The following is a 24429-nucleotide window of genomic DNA, read 5'->3' as shown; positions in this document are numbered from 1 at the left end:
GTGGATCTGGCTATGTCCACTGACCCATGGCAGAGGGGAAGGCAGGGCGAAGTGCTGATCTGGCTGTGTCCAATCACCCACGGCAGATGGGCAGGAAGGGCGCAGTTCGGATCTGTCTGTGTCCACTCACCCACGAAAGACGGGCAGCCAAGTCGCAGTGTGGATCTGGCTGTGTCCACTCACCCACGGGAGACGGGCAGAGAGGGTGCTGTGTGGATCTGGCTATGTACACTGACCCACGGCAGACGGGCAGGCAGTGCGCAGTGCGGATCTGGCTGTGTCCACTCTCCCATGGCAGACAGTCAGGAAGGGCGCAGTCCGGATCTGGCTATGTCCACTCACCCACGGGAGACAGGCAGGCAGGGCGAAGGTGGGATCTGGCTGTGTCCACTCACCCACGGGAGACGGGCAGGGAGGGGGCAGTGTAGATCTGGCTGTGTCCACTCATCCACGGCAGGCGGTCAGGCAGGGCACAGTGCGGATATGGCTGTGTCCACTCACCCACGGGAGATGGGTAAGCAGGGCGCAGTGCGGATCTGGCTGTGTCCACTCACCCACGGGAGACGGGCCGGTAGGGTGCAGTGCGGATTTGGCTGTGTCCACTCACCCACTGGAGACGGGCAGGCAGGGCGCAGTGCGTATCTGGCTGTGTCCACTCGCCCACGGGAGACGGGCAGGCAGGGCGCAGTGCGGAACAGGCTGTGTTCACTCACCCACGGGAGATGGGCAGAGACGGTGCTGTGTGGATCTGGCTATGACCACTGACCCACGGCAGATGGGCAGGCAGGGCGCAGTGCGGATCTGGCTGTGTCCACTCATCCACGGCAGGCGGTCAGGCAGGGCACAGTGCGGATATGGCTTTGTCCACTCACCCACGGGAGATGGGTAAGCAGGGCGCAGTGCAGATCTGGCTGTGTCCACTCGCCCACGGGAGACGGGCAGGCAGGGCGCAGTGCGGATCTGGCTGTGTCCACTCACCCACGGGGGACGGGCAGGCAGGGCGCAGTGCGGATCTGGCTGTGTCCACTTGCCCACGGGAGACGGGCAGGCAGGGCGCAGTGCGGATCTGGCTGTGTCCACTCACTCACGGCAGGCGATCAGGCAGGGCGCAGTGCGGATCTGGCTGTGTCCACTCACCCACGGCAGACGGTCAGGCAGGGCGCAGTGCGGATCTGGCTGTGTCCACTCACCCACGGCAGGCGGTCAGGCAGGGCGCAGTGCGGATCTGGCTGTGTCCACGCACACACAGCAGGCGGTTAGCCAGGGCGCAGTGCGGATCTGGCTGTGTCCACTCACCCACGGCAGATGGTCAGGCAGGGCGCAGTACGGATCTGGCTGTGTCCACTCACCCACGGCAGACGGGCAGGCAGGGCGCAGTGTGGATCTGGCTGTGTCCACTCACCCACGGCAGACGGTCAGGCAGGGCGCAGTGCGGATCTGGCTGTGTCCACTCACCCACGGCAGACGGGCAGGCAGGGAGCAGTGCAGATCTGGCTGTGTCCACTGACCCACGGCAGACGGGCAGGCAGGGCGCAGTGCGGATCAGGCTGTGTCCACTAACCCACGGCAGGCGGTCAGGCAGGGCGCAGTTCGGATCTGGCTGTGTCCACTCACCCACGGCAGGCGGTCAGGAAGGGCGTAGTGCGGATCTGGCGGTGTCCACTCACCCACGGCAGACGGGAAGGCAGGGCGCAGTGCGGATCTGGCTGTGTCCAATCACCCACGGCAGACGGTCAGGCAGGGCGCAGTACGGATCTGGCTGTGTCCACTCACCCACGGCAGACGGGCAGGCAGGGCGCAGTGCGGATCTGGCTGTGTCCACTCACCAACGGCAGACGGTCAGGCAGGGCGCAGTACGGATCTCGCTGTGTCCACTCACCCACGGCAGACGGGCAGGCAGGGCGCAGTTTGGATCTAGCTGTGTCCACTCACCCACGGCAGACGGTCAGGCAGGGCGCAGTGCGGATCTGGCTGTGTCCACTCACCCACGGCAGACGGGCAGGCAGGGCGCAGTGCGGATCTGGCTGTGTCCACTCGCCCACGGGAGACGGGCAGGCAGGGCGCAGTGCGGATCTGGCTGTGTCCACTCACCCACGGCAGGCGGTCAGGCAGGGCGCAGTGCGGATCTGGCTGTGTCCACTCACCCACAGCAGGCGGTCAGGCAGGGCGCAGTGTGGATCTGGCTGTGTCCACGCACCCACAGCAGGCGGTCATCCAGGGCGCAGTGCGGATCTGGCTGTGTCGACTCACCCACGGCAGGCGGTCAGGCAGAACGCAGTGCGGATATGGCTGTGTCCACTCACCCACGGCAGATGGTCAGGCAGGGCGCAGTGCGGATCTGGCTGTGTCCACTCACCCATGGGAAACGGGCAGGCAGGGCGCAGTGCGTATCTGGCTGTGTCCACTCACCCACGGGAGATGGGCAAGCAGGGCGCAGTGCGGATCTGGCTGTGTCCACTCACCCACGGGAGACGGGCAGGGAGGGTGCAGTGCGGATTTGGCTGTGTCCACTCACCCACGGGAGACGGGCAGGCAGGGCGCAGTGCGTATCTGGCTGTGTCCACTCGCCCACGAGAGACGGGCCGGCAGGGCGCAGTGCGGATACGGCTGTGTCCACTCACCCACGGGAGATGGGCAGAGACGGTGCTGTGTGGATCTGGCTATGACCACTGACCCACGGCAGACGGGCAGGCAGGGCGCAGTGCGGATCTGGCTGTGTCCACGCACCCACGGAAGGCGATCAGGCAGGGCGCAGTGCGGATATGGCTGTGTCCACTCACCAAAGGGAGTCGGGCAGACAGGGCGCAGTGCGGATATGGCTGTGTCCACTCGCCCACAGGAGACGGGCAGGCAGGGCGCACTGCGGATCTGGCTGTGTCCACTTGCCCATGGGAGACGGGCAGGCAGGGCGCAGTGCGGATCTGGCTGTGTCCACTCACCCACGGCTGACGGTCAGGCAGGGAGCAGTGCCGATATGGCTGTGTCCCCTCACCCACGGGAGACGGCCAGGCAAGGCGCACTGAGGATCTGGCTTGTCCACTAACCCACGGCAGAGAAGCAGGCATGGCGCAGTGCGGATCTAGCTGTGTCCACTCACCCACGGTAGACGGGCAGAGAGGGTGCTGTGTGGATCTGGCTATGTCCACTGACCCACGGCAGACGGGCAGGCTGGGCGCAGTGCGGTTCTGGCTGTGTCCACTCACCCACGGGTGACGGGCAGGCAGGGCGCAGTGCGGATCTGGCTGTGTCCACTCGCCCGCGGGAGACAGGCAGGCAGGGCGCAGTGCGGATCTGGCTGTGTCCACTCACCCACGGCAGAAGGTCAGGCAGGGCGCAGTGCGGATCTGGCTGTGTCCACTCACCCACGGCAGAAGGTCAGGCAGGGCGCAGTGCGGATCTGGCTGTGTCCACTCACCCACGGGAGACGGGCAGGCAGGGCGCTGTGCGGATATGGCTGTGTCCACTCACCCACGGGAGACGGGCAGGCAAGGCGCACTGAGGATCTGGCTGTGTCCACTCACCCACGGCTGACGGGCAGGCAGGGCGCACTTCGGATCTGGCTATGACCACTCACCAACGGGAGACGGGTAGGCAAAGCGTACTGTGGATCTGTGTGTGCACTCACCCACGGGAGACGGGCAGAGAGGGTGCCGTGTGGATCGGGCTATGTACACTGACCCACGGCAGACGGGTAGGCAGGGTGCAGTGAGGATCTGGCTCTGTCCCCTCACCCACGGCAGACGGTCAGGCAGGGCGCAGTGCGGATCTGGCTGTGTCCACTCACCCACGGGAGACGGGTAGGCAAGGCGCACTGTGGATCTGGCTGTGTCTACTCACCCACGGGAGACGGGCAGAGTGGGTGCTGTGTGGATTTGGCTATGTCCACTGACCCACGACAGACGGGCAGGCAGGGTGCAGTGCGGATCTGGCTGTGTCCAATCACCAACGGCGAACGGTCAGGCAGGGCGCAGTGCGGATCTGGCTGTGTCCACTCACCAACGGGAGACGGGTAGACAAGGCGCAGTGTTGATCTGGCTGTGTCCACTCACCCACGGGAGTCGGGCAGAGAGGGTGCTGTGTGCATCTTGCTATGTCCACTGACCCACGGCAGAGGGGCAGGCAGGGCGCAGTGTGGATCTGGCTGTGTCCACTCACCAACGACAGACGGGCAGGCAGGGCGCAGTACGGATCTGGCTGTGTCCACTCACCCACGGGAGACGGGCAGGCAAGGCGCAGTGTTGATCTGGCAGTGTCCACTCACCCACGGGACATGGGCAGAGATGGTGGTGTGTGGATCTGGCTATGTCCACTGACCCACGGCAGATGGGCAGGCAGGGCGCAGTGTGGATCTGGCTGTGTCCCCTCACCCACGGAGACGGTCAGAGAAGGCGCAATCTGGATCTGGCTGTGTCCACTCACCCACGGGAGACGGGTATGCAAAGCGCAATGTGGATCTGGCTGTGTCCACTCACCCACGGGAGACGGGCATGCAAGGCGCAGTGTGGATCAGGCTGTGTCCACTCACCCACGGAAGACGGGCAGAGAGGTTGCTGTGTGGATCTGGCTATGTCCACTGCCCCACGGCAGACGGGCAGGCAGGGCGCAGTGCGGATCTGGCTGTGTCCAATCACCCACGGCAGTCGGGCAGGCAGGGCGCAGTGCAGATATGGCTGTGTCCACTCACCCACGGGAGACGGGTAGGCAAAGCGCATTGTGGATCTGGCTGTGTCCACTTACCCACGGGAGACGGGCAGAGAGGGTGCCGTGTGGATCTGGCTATGTCCACTGACCCACGGCAGACGGCCAGGCAGGGCGCAGTGCGGATTTGGCTGTGTCCCCTCACCCACGGCAGACGGTCAGGCAGGGCGCAGTGCGGATCTGGCAGTGTCCACTCACCCAAGGGAGACGGGCAGAGAGGGTGCTGTGTGGATCTGGCTATGTCCACTGACCCACGGCAGATGGGCAGGCAAGGCACAGTGCGGATCTGGCTGTGTCCAATCAGCCACGGCAGACGGGCAGGCAGGGCGCAGTGCGGATCTGGCTGTGTCCACTCACCCAAGAAAGACGGGCAGGCAAGGCACACTGTGGATCTGACTGTGTCCACTCACCCACGGGAGACGGGCAGAGAGGTTGCTGTGTGGATCTGGCTATGTCCACTGACCCATGGCAGAGGGGAAGGCAGGGCGAAGTGCTGATCTGGCGGTGTCCACTCACCCACGGGAGATGGGCAGGCAGGGCGCAGTGCGGATTTGGCTGTGTCCACTCACCCACGGGAGATGGGCAGACAGGATGCAGTGCGGATCTGGCTGTGTCCACTCACCCACGGGAGACGGGCAGGCAGGGCGCAGTGCGTATCTGGATGTGTCCACTCGCCCACGGGAGACGGGCAGGCAGGGCGCAGTGCGGCTCTGAATGTGTCCATTCGCCCACGGGAGACGGGCAGGCAGGGCGCAGTGCGGATCTGGCTGTGTCCACTCACCCACGGCAGGCGGTCAGGCAGGGCGTAGTGCGGATCTGGCTGTGTCCACTCACCCACGGGAGACGGGCAGGCAGTGCGCAGTGTGGATCTGGCTGTGTCCACTCACCCACGGCAGACGGTCAGGCAGGGTGCAGTGCGGATCTGGCTGTGTCCACTCACCCACGGCAGACGGACAGGCAGGGCGCAGTGCGGATCTGGCTGTGTCCACTCACCCACGGGAGATGGGCAGAGACGGTGCTGTGTGGATCTGGCTATGACCACTGACCCACGGCAGACGGGCAGGCAGGGCGCAGTGCGGATCTGGCTGTGTCCACGCACCCACGGCAGGCGGTCAGGCAGGGTGCAGTGCGGATCTGGCTCTGTCCACTCACCCACGGCAGACGGGCAGGCAGGGCGCAGTGTGGATCTGGCTGTGTCCACTCACCCACGGCAGACGGTCAGGCAGGGCGCAGTGCGGATCTGGCTGTGTCCACTCCCCCACGGGAGACGGGCATGTCGTGTGCAGTGCGGATCTGGCTGTGTCCACTCACCCACGGGAGACGGGCAGGCAGGGAGCAGTGCGGATTTGGCTGTGTCCACTTGCCCACGGGAGACGGGCAGGCAGGGCGCAGTGCGGATCTGGCTGTGTCCATGCACACACAGCAGGCTGTTAGCCAGGGCGCAGTGCGGATCTGGCTGTGTCCACTCACCCACGGCAGATGGTCAGGCAGGGCGCAGTACGGATCTGGCTGTGTCCACTCACCCACGGCAGACGGGCAGGCAGGGCGCAGTGTGGATCTGGCTATGTCCACTCACCCACGGCAGATGGTCATGCAGGGCGCAGTGCGGATGTGGCTGTGTCCACTCTCCCACGGCAGACGGGCAGGCAGGGAGCAGTGCGGATCTGGCTGTGTCCACTCGCCCACGGGAGACGGGCATGCTGGGCGCAGTGCGGATCTGGCTGTGTCCACTCACCCACGGCAGGCGGTCAGGCAGGGTGCAGTGCGGATCTGGCTGTGTCCACTCACCCACGGCAGACGGTCAGGCAAGGCGCAGTGCGGATCTGGCTGTGTCCACTCGCCCACGGGAGACGGGCAGGCAGGGGGCAGTGCGGATCTGGCTGTGTCCACTCACCCACGGGAGACGGGCAGGCAGGGCGCAGTGCGGATCTGGCTGTGTCCACTCACCCACGGGGGATGGACAGAGACGGTGCTGTGTGGATCTGGCTATGTCCACTGACCCACGGCAGACGGGCAGGCAGGGCGTAGTACGGATCTGGCTGTGTCCACTCACCCACGGCAGGCGGTTAGGCAGGGTGCAGTGCGGATCTGGTTGTGTCCACTCACCCACGGGAGACGGGCAGGAAGGGCGCAGTGCGGATCTGGCTGTGTCCACTCACCCACGGCAGGCGGTCAGGCAGGGTGCAGTGCTGATCTGGCTGTGTCCACTCACCCACGGCAGACGGGCAGGAAGGGCGCAGTGCGGATCTGGCTGTGTCCACTCACCCACGGGAGACGGGCAGGCAGGGAGCAGTGCGGATCTGGCAGTGTCCACTCTCCCACGGCAGACGGGCAGGCAGGGAGCAGTGCGGCTCTGGCTGTGTCCACTCGCCCACGGGAGACGGGCATGCTGGGCGCAGTGCGGATCTGGCTGTGTCCACTCACCCACGGGAGACGGGCAGAGAGTGTGCTGTGTGGATCTGGCTATGTCCACTGACCCACGGCAGACGAGCAGGCAAGGCGCAGTACGGATCAGGCTGTGTCCACTCACCCACGGCAGGCGGTCAGGCAGGGTGCAGTGCGGATCTGGCTGTGTCCACTGACCCACGGGAGACGGGCAGGCAGGGCCCAGTGCGGATCTGGCTGTGTCCACTCACCCACGGGAGACGGGCAGGCAGGGCGCAGTGCGGATCTGGCTGTGTCCACTCAACCACGGGAGACGGGCAGGCAGGGCGCAGTGCGGATCTGGCTGTGTCCACTCACCCACGGGAGACGGGCAGTCAGGTCCAGTGCGGATCTGGGTGTGTCCACTCACCCACGGGAGACGGGCAGGCAGGGCGCAGTGCGGATCTGGCTGTGTGCACTCGCCCATGGAAGACGGGCAGGCAGGGCGCAGTGCGGATCTGGCTGTGTCCACTCGCCCACGGGAGACGGGCAGGCAGGGCGCAGTGCGGATCTGGCTGTGTCCACTCACCCACGGGAGACGGGCAGGCAGGGAGCAGTGCGGATTTGGCTGTGTCCACTTGCCCACGGGAGACGGGCAGGCAGGGCGCAGTGCGGATCTGGCTGTGTCCACTCACCCACGGCAGACGGTCAGGAAGGGCGCAGTGCGGATCTGGCTGTGTTCACTCACCCACGGCAGGCGGTCAGGCAGGGCGCAGTGCGGATCTGGCTGTGTCCATGCACACACAGCAGCCTGTTAGCCAGGACACAGTGCGGATCTGGCTGTGTCCACTCTCCCACGGCAGACGGTCAGGCAGGGCGCAGTACGGATCTGGCTGTGTCCACTCACCCACGGCAGACGGGCAGGCAGGGCGAAGTGTGGATCTGGCTGTGTCCACTCACCCACGGCAGATGGTCAGGCAGGGCGCAGTGCGGATGTGGCTGTGTCCACTCTCCCACGGCAGACGGGCCGGCAGGGAGCAGTGCGGATCTGGCTGTGTCCACTCGCCCACGGGAGATGGGCATGCTGGGCGCAGTGCGGATCTGGCTGTGTCCACTCACCCACGGCAGGCGGTCAGGCAGGGCGCAGTGCGGATCTGGCTGTGTCCACTCACCCACGGCAGACGGTCAGGCAAGGCGCAGTGCGGATCTGGCTGTGTCCACTCGCCACGGGAGACGGGCAGGCAGGGCGCAGTGCGGATCTGGCTGTGTCCACTCACCCACGGGAGACGGGCAGGCAGGGCGCAGTGCGGATCTGGCTGTGTCCACTCACCCACGGGGGATGGACAGAGACGGTGCTGTGTGGATCTGGCTATGTCCACTGACCCACGGCAGACGGGCAGGCAGGGCGCAGTACGGATCTGGCTGTGTCCACTCACCCACGGCAGGCGGTCAGGCAGGGTGCAGTGCGGATCTGGTTGTGTCCACTCACCCACGGGAGACGGGCAGGCAGCGCGCAGTGCGGATCTGGGTGTGTCCACTCACCAACGGGAGACGGGCAGGCAGGGCGCAGTGCCGTTCTGGCTGTGTCCACTCACCCACAAGAGACGGGCAGGCAGGGCGCAGTATGGATCTGGCTGTGTCCACTCACCCACGGCAGGCGGTCAGGCAGGGTGCAGTGCTGATCAGGCTGTGTCCACTCAACCACGGCAGGCGGTCAGGCAGGGTGCAGTGCGGATCTGGCTGTGTCCACTTACCCACGGGAGACGGGCAGGCAGGGCCCAGTGCGGATCTGGCTGTGTCCACTCACCCACGGGAGACGGGCAGGCAGGGCGCAGTGCGGATCTGGCTGTGTCCACTCAACCACGGGAGACGGGCAGGCAGGGCGCAGTGCGGATCTGGCTGTGTCCACTCACCCACGGGAGACGGGCAGTCAGGGCGCAGTGCGGATCTGGCTGTGTCCACTCACCCACGGGAGACGGGCAGGCAGGGCGCAGTGCGGATCTGGCTGTGTCCACTCGCCCATGGAAGACGGGCAGGCAGGGCGCAGTGCGGATCTGGCTGTGTCCACTCGCCCACGGGAGACGGGCAGGCAGGGCGCAGGGCGGATCTGGCTGTGTCCACTCACCCACGGGAGATGGGCAGGCAGGGAGCAGTGCGGATTTGGCTGTGTCCACTTGCCCACGGGAGACGGGCAGGCAGGGCGCAGTGCGGATCTGGCTGTGTCCACTCACCCACGGCAGACGGTCAGGCAGGGCGCAGTGCGGATCTGGCTGTGTTCACTCACCCATGGCAGGCGGTCAGGCAGGGCGCAGTGCGGATCTGGCTGTGTCCATGCACACACAGCAGCCTGTTAGCCAGGGCGCAGTGCGGATCTGGCTGTGTCCACTCTCCCACGGCAGACGGTCAGGCAGGGCGCAGTACGGATCTGGCTGTGTCCACTCACCCACGGCAGACGGGCAGGCAGGGCGCAGTGTGGATCTGGCTGTGTCCACTCACCCACGGCAGACGGTCAGGCAAGGCGCAGTGCGGATCTGGCGGTGTCCACTCACCCATGGGAGACGGTCAGGCAGGGCGCAGTGCGGATCTGGCTGTGTCCACTCTCCCACTGGAGACGGGCAGGCAGGGCGCAGTGCGGATCTGGCTGTGTCCACTCACACACGGCAGACAGGCAGGCAGGGCGCAGTGTGGATCTGGCTGTGTCCACTCACCCACGGCAGACGGGCAGGCAAGGCGCAGTGTGGATCTGGCTGTGTCCACTCACCCAAGGCAGACGGGCAGAAACGCGCTGTGTGGATCTGGCTATATCCACTGACCCACGGCAGACGGGAAGGCAGGGCGCAGTGCGGATCTGTCTGTGTCTAATCACCCGCGGCAGACAGGCAGGCAGGGCGCAGTGCGGATCTGGCTGTGTCCACTCACCCACGGGAGACGGGCAGGCAGGGCGCAGTGCGGATCTGGCTGTGTCCACTCACCCACGGGAGACGGGCAGAGAGGGTGCTGTGTGGATCTGGCTATGTCCACTGACCAACGGCAGACGGTCAGGCAGGGCGCAGTGCGGATCTGGCTGTGTCCAATCACCCACGGCAGACGGGCAGGCAGGGCGCAGTGCGGATCTGGCTGTGTCCACTCACCCACGGCAGACGGTCAGGCAGGGCGCAGTGCGGATCTGGCTGTGTCCACTCACCCACGGGAGACGGGTAGGCAAGGCGCAGTGTGGATCTGGCTATGTCCACTGATCCACGGCAGACGGGCAGGGAGGGCGCAGTGCAGATCTCGCTGTGTCCACTCACCCACGGCAGACGGGCAGGCTGGCGCAATGCGTATCTGGCTGTGTCCACTCACCCACGGGAGACGGTGAGGCAAGGTGCAGTGTGGATCTGGCTGTGTACACTAACCCACGGGAGACGGGCAGAGTGTGCTGTGTGGATCTGACTATATACACTGACCCACGGCAGACGAGCAGGCAGGGCGCAATGCGGATCTGGCTGTGTCCACACACCCACTGCAGACGGTCAGGAAGGGCGCAGTGCGGATCTGGCTGTGTCCACTCACCCACAGGAGACGGGCAGGCAGGGCGCCGTGCGGATCTGGCTGTGTCTACTCCCCCACGGCAGACGATTAGGCAAGGCGCAGTGCGGATCTGGCTGTGTCCACTCACCCACGGGAGACGGGCAGGCAAGGCGTAGTGTGGATCTCGCTGTGTCCACTCACCCATGGGAGACGGGCAGGCAGGGCGCAGTGCGGATCTGGGTGTGCCCACTCACCCACGAGAGACGGGCAAAGAGGGTGCTGTGTGGATCTGCCTATGTACACTGACCCACGTCAGACGGGCAGGCAGGGCACAGTGCGGATCTGGCTGTGTCCAATCACCCACGGCAGAAGGGCAGGCAGGGCGCAGTGTGAATCTGGCTGTGTCCACTCACCCACGGGAGACGGGCAGAAAGGGCGCTGTGTGGATCTGGCTATGTCCACTGACCCACGGCAGACTGGCAGGCAGGGCACAGTGCGGATCTGGCTGTGTCCACTCACCCACGGCAGACGGGCAGGCAGAACGCAATATGGATCTGGCTGTGTCCACTCAACCACGGCAGACGGTCAGGCAGGACGCAGTGCGGATCTGGCTGTGTCCACTCACCCATGAGTGACAGGTAGGCAAGGCGCAGTGTGGATCTGGCTGTGTCCACTAACCCATGGGAGACGGGCAGAGAGGGTGCTGTCCGGATCTGGCTATGTCCACTGACCCACGGCAGACGGGCAGGCAGGGCGCAGTGCGGATGTGCCTGGTCCAATCACCCACGGCAGACGGGCAGGCAGGGCGCAGTGCGGATCTGGCTGTGTCTACTCACCCACGGCAGACGGTCAGGCAGGGTGCAGTGCGGATCTGGCTGTGTCCACACACCCACGGGAGACGGGAAGGAAAGGCGCACTGTTGATCTGGCTGTGACCACTCACCCACGGGAGACGGGCAGAGAGGGTGCTGTGTGGATCTAGCTATGTCCACTGACCCACGGCAGACGGGCAGGCAAGGCGCAGTGCGGATCTGGCTGTGTCCACTCACCCACGGCAGTCGGTCAGGCAGGGTGAAGTGCGGATCTGGCTGTGTCCACTCACCCAAGGGAGACGGGTAGGCAAGGCACAGTGTGGATCTGGCTGTGTCCACTCACCCACCTCAGATGTGCAGAGAGGGTACTGTGTGGATCTGGCTATGTCCACTGACCGACGGCAGACGGGCAGGCAGGGCGCAGTGCGGATCTGGCTGTGACCACTCACCCAGGCAGACAGTCAGGAAGGGCGCAGTGCGGATCTGGCTGTGTCCACTCACCCACGGCAGACGGGCAGGCAGGGCGCAGTGCGGATCTGGCTGTGTCCACTCACCCACGGCAGACGGGCAGGCAGGGCGCAGTGCGGATAGGGCTGTGTCCACTCACCCAGGGGAGACGGGCAGGCAAGGCGCAGTGTGGATCTGGCTATGTCCACTCAGCCACGGGAGACGGGCAGAAAGGGCGCTGTGTGGATCTGGCTATGTCCTCTGACCCACGGCAGACGGGCAGGCAAGGCACAGTGCGGATCTGGTTGTGTCCACTCACCCACGGGAGACGGGTAAAGAGGGTACTGTGTGGATCTGGCTATGTAAACTGACCCACGGCAGACGGGCAGGCAGGGCGCAGTGCGGATCTGGCTGAGTCCACTCACCCACGGCAGACGGTCTGGAAGGGCGCAGTGCGGATCTGGCAGTGTCCACTCACCCACGGGAGACGGGCAGGCAGGGCGCAGTGCGGATCTGGCTATGTCCACTCTCCCATGGGAGACGGGCAGGCAGGGCGCAGTGCGGATCTGGATGTGTCCACTCACACACGGCAGACGGGCAGGCTGGCGCAATGCGGATCTGGCTGTGTCCACTCAGCCACGGGAGATGGCGTGGCAAGGTGCAGTGTGGATCTGGCTGTGTCCACTCACCCACGGGAGACGGGCAGAGAGGGTGCTGTGTGGATCTGACAATGTACACTGACCCACGGCAGACGAGCATGCAGGGCGCAATGCGGATCTGGCTGTGTCCACTCACCCACTTCAGACGGTCAGGAAGGGCGCAGTGCGAATCTTGCTGTGTCCACTCACCCACGGGAGACGGGCAGGCAGGGCGCAGTGTGGATCTGGCTGTGTCTATTCACCCACGGCATACGATTAGGCAGGGCGCAGTGCGGATCTGGCTGTGTCCACTCACCCACGGGAGACGGGCAGGCAAGGCGTAGTGTGGATCTGGGTGTGTCCACTCACCCACGGGAGACGGGCAAAGAGGGTGCTGTGTGGATCTGCCTATGTACACTGACCCACGTCAGACGGGCATGCAGGGCGCAGTGCGAATCTGGCTGTGTCCAATCAACCACGGCAGACGGGCAGGCAGGGCGCAGTGTGCATCTGGCTGTGTCCACTCACCCATGGGAGATGGGCAGGCAAGGCGCAGTGTGGATCTGGCTGTGTCCACTCACCCACGGGAGACGGGCAGAGAGGGTGCTGTGTGGTTCTGGCTATATCCACAGACCCACGGCAGACAGGCAGGGAGGGCGCAGTGCGGATCTCGCTGTGTCCACTCAACCACGGCAGACGGGCAGGCAGGGCGCAGTGCAGATCTGGCTGTGTCCACTCACCCACGGCAGACGGGCAGGCAGGGCGCAGTGCGGATCTGGCTGTGTCCACTCACCCACGGCAGACGGTCTGGCAGGGCGCAATGCGGATCTGGCTGTGTCCACTCTCCCACGGGAGACGGGCAGGCAGGGCGCAGTGCGGATTTGGCTGTGTCCACTCACCCACGGGGGACGGGCAGGCAGGGCGCAGTGCGGATCTGGCTGTGTCCACTCACCCACGGCAGACGGTCAGGCAGGGCGCAGTGCGGATCTGGCGGTGTCCACTCACCCACGGGAGACGGTCAGGCAGGGTGCAGTGCGGATCTGGCTGTGTCCACTCTCCCACGGGAGACGGGCAGGCAGGGCACAGTGCGGATCTGGCTGTGTCCACTCACATACGGCAGACAGGCAGGAAGGGCGCAGTGCGGATCTGGCTGTGTCCACTCACCCATGGCAGACGGGCAGGCAGGGCGCAGTGCGGATCTGGCTGTGTCCACTCACCCACGGCAGATGGTAAGGCAAGGCGCAGTGTGGATCTGGCTTTGTCCACTCAACCACGGCAGACATTCAGGCAGGGCGCAATGCGGATCTGGCTGTGTCCACTCACCCACGGGAGACAGGTAGGCAAGGCGCAGTGTGTATCTGGCTGTGTCCACTCACCCACGGGAGACGGGCAGAGAGGGTGCTGTCCGGATCTGGCTATGTCCACTGACCCACGGCAGACGGGCAGGCAGGGCGCAGTGCGGATCTGGCTGTGTCCACTCACCCACGGGAGACGGGCAGGCAGGGCGCAGTGCGGATCTGGCTGTGTCTACCTACCCACGGCAGACGATTAGGAAGGGCGCAGTGCGGATCTGGCTGTGTCCACTCACCCACGGGAGACGGGCAGGCAAGGCGTAGTGTGGATATGGCTCTGTGCACTCACCCACGGGAGACGGGCAGAGATGGTGCTGTGTGGATCTGGCTATGTACACTGACCCACGGCAGACGGGTAGGCAGGGCGCAGTGTGGATCTGGGTGTGTCCACTCACCCACGGGAGATGGGCAAAGAGAGTGCTGTGTGGATCTGCCTATGTACACTGACCCACGGCAGACGGGCAGGCAGGGCGCAGTGCGGATCTGGCTGTGTCCAATCACCCACGGCAGACGGGCAGGCAGGGCGCAGTGCGGATCTGGCTGTGTCCAATCACCCACGGCAGACGGGCAGGCAGGGTGCAGTGAGGATCTGGCTGCGTCCACTCACCCACGGCAGACGGTCAGGCAGGGCGCAGTGCGGATCTGGCTGTGTCCAATCACCCACGAGAGACGGGTAGGCAAGGCGCCGTGTGGATCTGGCTGTGTCCACTCACCCACGGGAGACGGGCAGAGAGGGTGCTGTGTGGATCTGGCTATGTCCACTGACCCACGGCAGACGGGCAGGCTGGGCGCTGTGCGGATCTGGCTGTGTCCACTCACCCAAGGGGGACGGGCAGGCAGGGCGCAGTGCGGATCTGGCTGTGTCCACTCACCCATGGGAGATGGGCAGGAAAGGCGCAGTGCGGATCTGGCTATGTCCAATCACCCACGGGAGACGGGTAGGCAAGGCGCCGTGTGGATCTGGCTGTGTCCACTCCCCCACGGGAGACGGGCAGAGAGGGTGCTGTGTGGATCTGGCTATGTCCACTGACACACGGATGACGGGCAGGCAGGGCGCAGTGCGGATCTGGCTGTGTCCACTCACCCACGGCAGACGGTCAGGCAGGGCGCAGTGCGGATCTGGCTGTGTCCACTCACCCACGGCAGACGGTAAGGCAAGGCGCAGTGTGAATCTGGCTGTGTCCACTCACCCACGGGAGACGGGCAGAAAGGGCGCTGTGTGGATCTGGCTATGTCCACTGACCCACGGCAGACTGGCAGGCAGGGCACAGTGCGGATCTGGCTGTGTCCACTCACCCACGGCAGACGGGCAGGCAGAACGCAATATGGATCTGGCTGTGTCCACTCAACCACGGCAGACGGTCAGGCAGGACGCAGTGCGGATCTGGCTGTGTCCACTCACCCATGGGAGACAGGTAGGCAAGGCGCAGTGTGGATCTGGCTTTGTCCACTCACCCATGGGAGACGGGCAGAGAGGGTGCTGTCCGGATCTGGCTATGTCCACTGACCCACGGCAGACGGGCAGGCAGGGCGCAGTGCGGATGTGCCTGGTCCAATCACCCACGGCAGACGGGCAGGCAGGGCGCAGTGCGGATCTGGCTGTGTCTACTCACCCACGGCAGACGGTCAGGAAGGGTGCAGTGCGGATCTGGCTGTGTCCACACACCCACGGGAGACGGGCAGGAAAGGCGCACTGTTGATCTGGCTGTGACCACTCACCCACGGGAGACGGGCAGAGAGGGTGCTGTGTGGATCTAGCTATGTCCACTGACCCACGGCAGACGGGCAGGCAAGGCGCAGTGCGGATCTGGCTGTGTCCACTCACCCACGGCAGTCGGTCAGGCAGGGTGAAGTGCGGATCTGGCTGTGTCCACTCACCCAAGGGAGACGGGTAGGCAAGGCACAGTGTGGATCTGGCTGTGTCCACTCACCCACCTCAGATGTGCAGAGAGGGTACTGTGTGGATCTGGCTATGTCCACTGACCCACGGCAGACGGGCAGGCAGGGCGCAGTGCGGATCTGGCTGTGACCACTCACCCAGGCAGACAGTCAGGAAGGGCGCAGTGCGGATCTGGCTGTGTCCACTCACCCACGGCAGACGGGCAGGCAGGGCGCAGTGCGGATCTGGCTGTGTCCACTCACCCATGGCAGACGGGCAGGCAGGGCGCAGTGCGGATAGGGCTGTGTCCACTCACCCAGGGGAGACGGGCAGGCAAGGCGCAGTGTGGATCTGGCTATGTCCACTCAGCCACGGGAGACGGGCAGAAAGGGCGCTGTGTGGATCTGGCTATGTCCTCTGACCTACGGCAGACGGGCAGGCAAGGCACAGTGCGGATCTGGTTGTGTCCACTCACCCACGGGAGACGGGTAGAGAGGGTACTGTGTGGATCTGGCTATGTAAACTGACCCACGGCAGACGGGCAGGCAGGGCGCAGTGCGGATCTGGCTGAGTCCACTCACCCACGGCAGACGGTCTGGAAGGGCGCAGTGCGGATCTGGCAGTGTCCACTCACCCACGGGAGACGGGCAGGCAGGGCGCAGTGCGGATCTGGCTATGTCCACTCTCCCACGGGAGACGGGCAGGCAGGGCGCAGTGCGGATCTGGATGTGTCCACTCACACATGGCAGACGGGCAGGCTGGCGCAATGCGGATCTGGCTGTGTCCACTCACCCACGGGAGATGGCGTGGCAAGGTGCAGTGTGGATCTGGCTGTGTCCACTCACCCACGGGAGACGGGCAGAGAGGGTGCTGTGTGGATCTGACAATGTACACTGACCCACGGCAGACGAGCAGGCAGGGCGCAATGCGGATCTCGCTGTGTCCACTCACCCACTTCAGACGGTCAGGAAGGGCGCAGTGCGAATCTGGCTGTGTCCACTCACCCACGGGAGACGGGCAGGCAGGGCGCAGTGTGGATCTGGCTGTGTCTATTCACCCACGGCATACGATTAGGCAGGGCGCAGTGCGGATCTGGCTGTGTCCACTCACCCACGGGAGTCGGGCAGGCAAGGCGTAGTGTGGATCTGGGTGTGTCCACTCACCCACGGGAGACGGGCAAAGAGGGTGCTGTGTGGATCTGCCTATGTACACTGACCCACGTCAGACGGGCATGCCGGGCGCAGTGCGAATCTGTCTGTGTCCAATCAACCACGGCAGACGGGCAGGCAGGGCGCAGTGTGCATCTGGCTGTGTCCACTCACCCATGGGAGATGGGCAGGCAAGGCACAGTGTGGATCTGGCTGTGTCCACTCACCCACGGGAGACGGGCAGAGAGGGTGCTGTGTGGTTCTGGCTATATCCACAGACCCACGGCAGACAGGCAGGGAGGGCGCAGTGCGGATCTCGCTGTGTCCACTCAACCACGGCAGACGGGCAGGCAGGGCGCAGTGCGGATCTGGCTGTGTCCACTCACCCACGGCAGACGGGCAGGCAGGGCGCAGTGCGGATCTGGCTGTGTCCACTCACCCACGGCAGACGGTCTGGCAGGGCGCAATGCGGATCTGGCTGTGTCCACTCTCCCACGGGAGACGGGCAGGCAGGGCGCAGTGCGGATCTGGCTGTGTCCACTCACCCACGGCAGACGGGCAGGCAGGGCGCAGTGCGGATCTGGCTGTGTCCACTCACCCACGGCAGACGGTCAGGCAGGGCGCAGTGCGGATCTGGCGGTGTCCACTCACCCACGGGAGACGGTCAGGTAGGGTGCACTGCGGATCTGGCTGTGTCCACTCTCCCACGGGAGACGGGCAGGCAGGGCACAGTGCGGATCTGGCTGTGTCCACTCACATACGGCAGACAGGCAGGAAGGGCGCAGTGCGGATCTGGCTGTGTCCACTCACCCATGGCAGACGGGCAGGCAGGGCGCAGTGCGGATCTGGCTGTGTCCACTCACCCACGGCAGATGGTAAGGCAAGGCGCAGTGTGGATCTGGCTTTGTCCACTCAACCACGGCAGACATTCAGGCAGGGCGCAATGCGGATCTGGCTGTGTCCACTCACCCACGGGAGACAGGTAGGCAAGGCGCAGTGTGTATCTGCCTGTGTCCACTCACCCACGGGAGACGGGCAGAGAGGGTGCTGTCCGGATCTGGCTATGTCCACTGACCCACGGCAGACGGGCAGGCAGGGTGCAGTGCGGATCTGGCTGTGTCCACTAACCCACGGGAGACGGGCAGGCAGGGCGCAGTGCAGATCTGGCTGTGTCTACCTACCCACGGCAGACGATTAGGAAGGGCGCAGTGCGGATCTGGCTGTGTCCACTCACCCACGGGAGACGGACAGGCAGGGCGCAGTGCGGATCTGGCTGTGTCTACCTACCCATGGCAGACGATTAGGAAGGGCGCAGTGCGGATCTGGCTGTGTCCACTCACCCACGGCAGACGGGCAGGCAAGGCGTAGTGTGGATATGGCTGTGTGCACTCACCCACGGGAGACGGGCAGAGATGGTGCTGTGTGGATATGGCTATGTACACTGACCCACGGCAGACGGGTAGGCAGGGCGCAGTGTGGATCTGGGTGTGTCCACTCACCCACGGGAGACGGGCAAAGAGGGTGCTGTGTGGATCTGCCTATGTACACTGACCCACGTCAGACGGGCAGGCAGGGCGCAGTGCGGATCTGGCTGTGTCCAATCACCCACGGCAGACGGGCAGGCAGGGCGCAGTGCGGATCTGGCTGTGTCCAATCACCCACGGCAGACGGGCAGGCAGGGTGCAGTGAGGATCTGGCTGCGTCCACTCACTCACGGCAGACGGTCAGGCAGGGCGCAGTGCGGATCTGGCTGTGTCCAATCACCCACGAGAGACGGGTAGGCAAGGCGCCGTGTGGATCTGGCTGTGTCCACTCACCCACGGGAGACGGGCAGAGAGGGTGCTGTGTGGATCTGGCTATGTCCACTGACCCACGGCAGACGGGCAGGCTGGGCGCTGTGCGGATCTGGCTGTGTCCACTCACCCACGGGGGACGGGCAGGCAGGGCGCAGTGCGGATCTGGCTGTGTCCACTCACCCATGGGAGATGGGCAGGAAAGGCGCAGTGCGGATCTGGCTGTGTCCACTCACCCACGGGAGACGGGCAGAGAGGTTGCTGTGTGGATCTGGCTATGTCCACAGACCCACGGCAGACGGGCAGGGAGGGCGCAGTGCGGATCTCGCTTTGTCCACTCACCCACGGCCGACGGGCAGGCAGGGCGCAGTGCGGATCTGGCTGTGTCCACTCACCCACGTCAGACGGGCAGGCAGGGCGCAGTGCGGATCTGGCTGTGTCCACTCACCCACGGCAGACGGTAAGGCAAGGCGCAGTGTGGATCTGGCTGTGTCCACTCACCCACGGGAGACGGGCAGAAAGGGCGCTGTGTGGATCTGGCTATGTCCACTGACCCACGGCAAACGGGCAGGCCGGGCGCAGTGCGGATCTCGCGGTGTCCACTCACCCAAGGGAGACGGGCAGGCAGGGTGCAGTGTGGATCTGGCTGTGTCCACTCACCCAAGGGAGACGGGCAGGCAAGGCGCAGTGTGGATCTGGCTGTGTCCACTCACCCACGGGAGAGGGGCAGAGAGGGTGCTGTGTGGTCTGGCTATGTCCACTGACCGACGGCAGAAGGGCAGGCAGGGCGCAGTGCGGATCTGGCTGGGTCCCCTCACCGATGGGTGACGGTCAGGCAGGGCGCAGTGCGGATCTGGCTGTGTCCACTCACCCACGGGAGACGGGCAGTCAGGGCGCAGTGCGGATCAGGCTTTGTCCACTCACACACGGCAGATGGGCAGGCAGGGCGCAGTGCGTATCTGGCTGTGTCCACTCACCCTCGGGAGATGGTCAGACAAGGCGCAGTGTGGATCTGGCTGTGTCCACTCAACCAAGGGAGACGGGCAAGCGGGTGCTGTGTGGATCTCGCTATGTACACTGACCCATGGCAGACGGGCAGGCAGGGCGGTGTGCGGATCTGGCTGTGTCCACTCACCCATGGCAGACGGTCAGGAAGGGCGCAGTGCGGATCTGGCTGTGTCCACTCACCCACGGGAGACCGGCAGGCAGGGTGCAGTGTGGAACTGGCTGTGTCCACTCACCCACGGGAGACGGGCAGGCAAGGTGCACTGTGGATCTTGCTGTGACCACACACCAACGGGAGATGGGCAGAGAGGGTGCTGTGTGGATCTAGCTATGTCCACTAACCCACGGCAGACGGGCAGGCAGGGCGCAGTGCGGATCTGGCTGTGTTAACTCACCCACGGCAGACGGGCAGGCAGGGCGTAGTGCGGATCTGGCTGTGTCCACTCACCCACGGGAGACGGGTAGGCAAAGCGTAATGTGGATCTGGCTGTGTTAACTCACCCACGGCAGACGGGCAGGCAGGGCGCAGTGCGGATCTGGCTGTGTCCAGTCACCCACGGCAGACGGGCAGGCAGGGCGCAGTGCAGATCTGGCTGTGTCCACTCACCCACGGGAGACGGGCAGAGAGGGTGCTGTGTGGATCTGGCTGTGTCCACTCACCCACGGAAGACGGGCAGGCAGGGTGCAGTGTGGATCTGGCTGTGTCCAGTCACCCACGGGAGACGGGCAGGCAAGGTGCACTGTGGATCTTGCTGTGACCACACACCAACGGGAGACGGGCAGAGAGGGTGCTGTGTGGATCTAGCTATGTCCACTAACCCACGGCAGACGGGCAGGCAGGGCGCAGTGCGGATCTGGCTGTGTCCACTCACCTACGGGAGACGGGTAGGCAAAGCGTAATGTGGATCTGGCTGTGTTAACTCACCCACGGCAGTCGGGCAGGCAGGGCGCAGTGCGGATCTGGCTGTGTCCACTCACCCACGGGAGATGGGCAGGCAAGGCGCAGTGTGGATCTGGCTGTGTCCACTCACCCACGGGAGACGGGCAGAGAGGGTGCTGTGTGGATCTGGCTTTGTCCACTGACCCACGGCAGACGGGCAGGCAGGGCGCAGTGCGGATCTGGCTGTGTCCAGTCACCCACGGCAGACAGGCAGGCAGGGCGCAGTGCAGATCTGGCTGTGTCCACTCACCTACGGGAGACGGGCAGCGAGGGTGCTGTGTGGATCTAGCTATGTCCACTGACCCACGGCAGACGGGCAGGTAGGGCGCGGTGCGGATCTGGCTGTGTTAACTCACCCACGGCAGACGGGCAGGCAGGGCGCAGTGCGGATCTGGCTATGTCCACCTACCCACGGGAGACAGGCAGAGAGGGTGCTGTGTGGATCTGGCTTTGTCCATTGACCCAGAGCAGACGGGCAGGCAGGGCGCACTGTGGATCTGGCTGTGTCCACTCTCCCACGGCAGACGGGCAGGCAAGGCGCAGTGTGGATATGGCTGTGTCCACTCACCCACGGGATACGGGCCTAGAGGGTGCTGTGTGGATCTGGCTATGTACACTTACCCACGGCAGACGCGCAGGCAGGGTGCAGTGCGGATCTGGCTGTGTCCACTCACCCACGGCAGACGGTCAGGCAGGTCGCAGTGCGGATCTGGCGGTGTCCACTCACCCAAGGGAGACGGGCAGGCAGGGCGCAGTGCGGGTCTGGCTGTGTCCACTCTCCCACGGGAGACCGGCAGGCAGGGCGCAGAGCGGATCTGGCTGTGTCCACTCACCCACGGCAGACGGGCAGGCAAGGCGCAGTGCGGATCTGGCTGTGTCCACTCACCCACGGGAGACGGGCAGAGAGGGTGCTGTTTGGATCTGGCTATGTACACTGACCCACAGCAGACGGGCAGGCAGGGCGCAGTGCGGATCTGGCGGTGTCCACTCACCCACGGTAGACGGGCAGGCAGGGCGCAGTGCGGATCTGGCTATGTCAACTCTCCTACGGGAGACGGGCAGGCAGCGCGCAGTGCGGATCTGGCTGTGTCCACTCACACACGGCAGACAGGCAGGCACGGCGCAGTGCGGATCTGGCTGTGTCCACTTACCCATGGGAGAGGGGCAGGCAAGGTGCTGTGTGGATCTGGCTATGTCCACTGACCCACGGCAGACGGGCAGGCAGGGCGCAGTGCGGATCTGGCTGTGTCCAATCACACACGGCAGACGGGAAGGCAGGGCGCAGTGCGGATCTGGTTGTGTGCACTCACCCACGGGAGACGGGCAGGCAAGGCACTGTGTGGATTTGGCTGTGTCCACTCACGCACGGGAGACGGGCAGAGAGGGTGTTGTGTGGATCTGGCAATATCCACTGACCCACGGCAGACGGGCAGGCAGGGCGCAGTGCGGATCTGGCTGTGTCCACTCACCCACGGCAGACGATCTGGCAGGGCGCAATGCGGATCTGGCTGTGTCCAATCACCCACGGCAGATGGGCAGGCAGGGCGCAGTGCGGATCTGGCTGTGTCCACTCACCCACGGCAGACGGTCAGGCAGGGCACAGTGCGGATCTGGCTGTGTCCACTCACCCACGGGAGACGGGTAGGCAAGGCGCAGTGTGGATCTGGCTGTGTCCACTCACCCACGGGAGATGGGCAGAGAGGGTGCTGTGTGGATCTGGCTATGTACACTGACCAACGGCAGACGGGCAGGCAGGGCGCAGTGCGGATCTGGCTGTGTCCACTCACCCACGGGAGACGGGTAGGCAAGGCGCACTGTGGATCTGGCTGTGCCCCTCACCCACGGGAGACGGGCAGAGTGGGTGCTGTGTGGATTTGGCTATGTCCACTGACCTACAACAGACGGGCAGGCAGGGTGCAGTGCGGATCTGGCTGTGTCCAATCACCCACGGCGGACGGTCCGGAAGGGCGTAGTGCAGATCTGGCTGTGTCCACTCACCCACGGGAGACGGGTAGGAAGGTGCAGTGTTGATCTGGCTGTGTCCACTCACCCACGGGAGACGGGCAGAGAGGGTGCTGTGTGGATCTGGCTATGTCCACTGACCCACGGCATAGGGGCAGGCAGGGCGCAGTGTGGATCTGGCTGTGTACACTCACCCACGACAGACGGGCAGGCAGGGTGCAGTGCGGATCTGGCTGTGTCCACTCACCCACGGGAGACGGGCAGGCAAGGCGCAGTGTTGATCTGGCAGTGTCCACTCACCCACGGGATATGGGCAGAGAGGGTGCTGTGTGGATCTGGCTATGTCCACTGACCCTCGGCAGACGGGCAGGCAGGGCGCAGTGCGGATCTGGTTGTGTCCACTCACCCACGGCAGACAGGCAGAGCGCGGTGCGGATCTGGCGGTGTCCACTCACCCACGGGAGACGGGCAGGCAGGGCGCAGTGCGGATCTGGCTATGTCCACTCGTCCACGGGAGACGGGCAGGCAGGGCGCAGTGCGGATATGGCTGTGTCCACTCACACACGGCAGACAGGCAGGGAGGGCGCAGTGCGGATCTGGCTGTGTCCACTCACACATGGGAGACTGGCAGGCAAGGCGCAGTGTGGATTTGGCTGTGTCCACTCACCCACGGGAGACGGGCACAGATGTTGCTGTGTGGATCTGGCTATATCCACTGATCCAGGGCAGACGGGCAGGGAGGGCGCAGTGCAGATCTCGCTGTGTCCACTCACCCACGGGAGACGGGCAGGCAAGGCGCAGTGTGGATCTGGCTGTGTCCACTCACCCACGGGAGACGGGCAGAGAGGGTGCTGTGTGGATCTGACTATGTACACTGACCCACGGCAGACGGGCAGGCAGGGCGCAGTGCGGATCTGGCTGTGTCCAAACACCCACGGCAGACGGGCAGGCAGGGCGCAGTGCGGATCTGGCTGTGTCCACTCACCCATGGGAGACGGGCAGGCAGGGCGCAGTGTGGATCTGGCTGTGTCCACTCACACACGGTAGACGGGCAGAGAGGGTGCTGTGTGGATCTGGCTATGTACACTGACCCACGGCAGACGGCCAGGCAGAGCGCTGTGCTGATCTGGCTGTGTCCACTCACCCACGGCAGACGGTCAGGAAGGGTGCAGTGCGGATCTGGCTGTGTCCACTCACCCACGGCAAACTGGCAGGCAGGGCACAGTGCGGATCTGGCTGTGTCCACTCACCCACGGGAGAGGGGTAGGCAGGGCGCAGTGTGGATCTGGCTGTGTCCACTCACCCACGGGAGACGGGCAGAGAGGGTGCTGTGTGGATCTGGCTATGTCCACTGACCCAGGGCAGACGGGCAGGCAGGGCGCAGTGCGCATCTGGCTGTGTCCCCTCACCCACGGCAGACTGACAGGCAGGGCGCAGTGCGGATTGGCTGTGTCCACTCACCCACGGGAGACGGGCAGAGAGGGTGCTGTGTGGATCTGGCTTTGTCCACTGACCCACAGCAGACGGGCAGGCAGGGCGCAGTGCGTATCTGGCTTTGTCCAGTCACCCACGGCAGACAGGCAGTCAGGGCGCAGTGCGGCTCTGGCTGTGTCCACTCACACACGGCAGACAGGCAGGCAGGGCGCAGTGCGGATCTGGCTGTGTCCACTCACCCATGGGGGACGGGCAGGCAAGGCGCAGTTGGATCTGGCTGTGTCCACTCACCCACGGGAGACGGGCAGAGAGGTTCCTGTGTGGATCTGGCTATGTCCACTGACCCACGGCAGACGGGCAAGCAGGGCGCAGTGCGGATGTGGCTGTGTCCAATCACCCACGGCAGACGGGAAGGCAGGGCGCAATGCGGACCTGGCTGTTTCCACTC

The sequence above is a fragment of the Microcebus murinus genome, chromosome 22 (assembly GCF_040939455.1).
Source record: "Microcebus murinus isolate Inina chromosome 22, M.murinus_Inina_mat1.0, whole genome shotgun sequence".
NCBI classification, from domain to species: Eukaryota; Metazoa; Chordata; class Mammalia; order Primates; family Cheirogaleidae; genus Microcebus; species Microcebus murinus.
The sequence above is the reverse complement of the archived record's forward strand: the minus strand, read 5'-3'. Positions refer to the sequence as shown.